The sequence below is a fragment of the Papio anubis genome, chromosome 6 (genome assembly GCF_008728515.1).
Source record: "Papio anubis isolate 15944 chromosome 6, Panubis1.0, whole genome shotgun sequence".
Lineage (NCBI taxonomy): Eukaryota > Metazoa > Chordata > Mammalia > Primates > Cercopithecidae > Papio > Papio anubis.
The window spans coordinates 82,933,645-82,937,399 of record NC_044981.1 but is presented as its reverse complement, the minus strand read 5'-3'; positions in this window follow the sequence as shown (position 1 = coordinate 82,937,399).

Here is a 3,755-nt window from a genome sequence, read left to right as displayed (position 1 = left end):
ATATACTATGTCATGACTTACGGCTTTTAAGTATTATTTTTATTTTCAAGTTTAGCCTAATAAATACTTTTGTACATTTTGTTTTGTTTTTTTCAACAGCTTCCTTCTATTCTAAAAGGGTTGCTACAGTATTTTAGCAGATCTATAAAGGAACAAGGATAATGTGGGTCACTGAGGATAGTGTGATAAAAAATGTTTAAGAAATATTCAGTGGATATTTACTGAAGCATGCAAGGTATTATACTATTGGTAAGGAGCTAACACAATGGTAGGAGAGGCAGATTCATGAACAGAATTTTATTGCAATGTGGTGAGGATAATGATGAAAACATGCAGATAGGTGTCTCTTTCTCTGTGAGGCTATAAAACTAACTTGGCTTTGAAACACTGGGGAAGGCTTCCTGGAGGAGTTAATGCCTGGCTTGAGTCTTAAAATATAAGTAGGCAAAAAGTGTGGAGCAGAGAGCCTGAGCAAAGACATAGGGGAACAGGGAAGGGTCTCCCTTGTCTTTTTAGTTTCTGAAGTAGCTTCCTGAGTCATTGGTAGAAGGGGAGGCACCCAAGCCCTGTCACTGCTTAATCTTGACAGCCTTTTGCAAATATGCTGTGCAGCGGTGACCGCACAGGCAGCTATTATGACTAAACTATCAAGTTTACCAGATATCCCCCACCACCTTTAAGTACAACAACACTTTGCTGGCTGGGTGCAGTGGCTCAGCCTATAATGCTAGCACTTACTGAGGCCAAGGTGGGAGGATCGCTTGAGGCCAGGAGTTTGAGACCATCCTCAGCAGCTTAGACCTCTGCCTCTACAATTAAACAAAACAACACTTTCCTCATTTTCTAGGCATTCTGGTATATTTCAAATGATAGCCTGATAACCACAATCCTCTCTGTATTAGTTTCTTACAGCTGCCATAACAAAGTACCACAAACTGGATGGCTTAAACTATAGAAATTTATTGTCTCACAGTCTAGAGAACAGAACTCTGAGAAGGTGTTTTCAGGGTTGGTTCCTTCTGAGGACTGTGAGGGAGAACAAATTCTCTCCTAGCTTCTGGTGTTCTGCTGGCAATCTTTGGCATTCCTTGGCTTGTAGAAGCATCACCCTAATCTCTATTTTCATGTTCATGTTCATGTGGGTCAAAATTCCCTTGGGCCCATGCCTGGGTCCAAATTCCCACCCCTACTTCACTCTCCCCTTCACCCTGTCCTTTTTCTTTTTTTTTGAGACAGGTCTGGCTATATCACCCAGGCCGGAGTGTGGTGGTGTGATTACAGCTCACTGCAGCCTCGACCTTCTGGGCTCATGCAATCCTCTCACCTCAGCTGCCCTGAGTAGCTGGGACCACAGGTGTCCACCATCATGCCTGGTTAATTTTTTTTTATTTTTGTAGAGATTAGGTTTCTTATTATTGCCCAGGCTAGCCCTCAAACTCCTGGCCTCAAGTGATCCTCCCACCTTGGCCTCCCAAAGTGCTGGGATTACAGGTGGGAGCCACCACACCCGACCCAAATTTCCCTTTTTTCTAAGAATACCAGTCATATTGGATTAGGCGACCATCCTACTACATTTAGCTAATTACATTTGAAATAATCCTATTTCTAAGTAAAGTCATATTCTAAGGTACTGGAGCTTAGTACTTCATATGAATTTTGAGGGAACACAATTCCCTCAAACATAGGGAATTTAACTCACAACATCACATTTCCAATGTAGGTTTTATAACTTAAGGGCAAATCTTAATTTCAGAAAATATTACCAAGAATGTAAATGCTTTATTTGATTTCCACAAACCAATCTTTTTCTACCTATTTACATAAAATATATACGTTCTGTTAATTTCACAGTATTATGAATTTCATAGTGTTTAGAATTTAGTAGAAATTTACCTAGTAGATGTCTTAGTTAAGCTGCTATTTCATTAAATGCTTATCTTTTTCAAAAGATTTTCCAAATGTAGGAAATGTAGGATATTTCAAAATATCCTAAATTAAAACTAGAAGGGCTTGCTTGTTGACACAGTGTGATCAGGACTGCTGATCTCTGAAGCACTGGACAATTCTATAAAACAAGAATATATTGAACTCCTTCCAAATATGGTTTAAAAATAATAGACAAAATGGCTATAAAACATCTGTTACTGAATAAATGAGAATATATGAGCATTGGAAATCAGTGTTTATAATCATTTGACAGTTGGCATTCACAAAATTGTTTCGTATTGCACTGGTGATAGTTTCTACATATATCACTTTGTTTTTTTTTTGAGAGGAAGTCTAGCTCTGCCACCCAGGCTGGAGTGCAGTGGCTTGATCTTGGCTCACTGCAACCTCCGCCTCCCGGGTTCAAGCGATTCTTCTGCCTTAGTCTCCTGAGTAGCTGGGACTACAGGCCCGTGCTACCACGCCCGGCTAATTTTTTGTATTTTTAATAGAGACAGGGTTTCACCATGTTGACCAGGCTGGCCTCGAACTCCTGACCTGGTGATCTGCCTGCCTCGGCCTCTCAGTGCTGGGATTACAGGCGTGAGCCACCGCGCCCGGCATCCCTTTCTTTTCTTTTCATTTTTTTTGAGACAGAGTCTCGCTCTGTCACCCAGGCTGGAGTGCAGTGGCACCATGTCGGCTCACTGCAACCTCCACCTCCTGGGTTCAAGCGATTCTCCTGTCTCAGCCCCCCAAGTAGCTGGGATTACAGGCGCGCGCCACCACGCTCGGCTAATGTTTGTATTTTTAGTAGAGACGGAGTTTCACCATGTTGACCAGGCTGGTCTCGAACTCCTGACCTCAGGCAGATCCACCTGCCTCGGCCTCCCAAAGTGCTGGGATACCAGGCGTGAGCCACCATGCCCCGCTACATGATCACTTTCTAAATTAGTGCTGTATTTGTTTCTTATTTTAGGTATCTGATTAAAAGTACAACTTTTAGAAACACTTTTTTTCCCTCCGCTTACAAAATGGATCCATCCAATATCTGTTACCTAAACGTTTCACTGTCTTTTGATTAGTTTTGTACCAAAATTCACAATATATGCACCAGTATTCAATAGAAATAATACAATGTCTGATACCACTTGCTTTTTACCCAAAGCAAAACAATTTGATTCTGTAAGTCGTTCAAATCCTATTCATTTTCAGAAGCAAAGCTGGCTTTACGGAATTTAATTAGGGGATGAAGCAGCTACCTGGGAAGGGCAAAGCATCGAGTTCAATCAAGGATCCTGTAACCTGATACTGTTACTGTTGTTCTGTCTGCCAGTCCTAAATAGGTTTCATAATCTCCTTATCTCCTATCCTCTCCATGTTAAAGGTCTTGTTTTGGGTACTGTCGATACCGAAATTAATCTAACTTTGACTAGAAATTGGCTTATTATATTTCCCAGATCTTAAATCACTGTGGGAGCAACTATGCGGAGAATCTTAAAAGATTTCTACGTCGCTTAGCTTGCTTTTTCCACCGGTTCTCTTTCCCGTCTCCCACACTGTCTCAGAACCTTTTCTTTTTTCTCTTTTGCTTAGTTCCTTTCACACTCAAGCTGTGCAAGGGGATTTAAATTCCAACCCGGAACTCGAAATCGCGCGCCTTGCATGACGGAAGTCGTAGTTTCTGTGACTCCTCCCTTCCCGTCTTTCAAGCCGATTCCTCCCCGCAGCTAAAAACTACAACTCCCAAAATGCATCCTCGGTTTGGCCCGCCCCCGTGCGCACGCGCTCTGAGGCCGCCGGATTTGAATCGGCGGCGTTGTTATTGA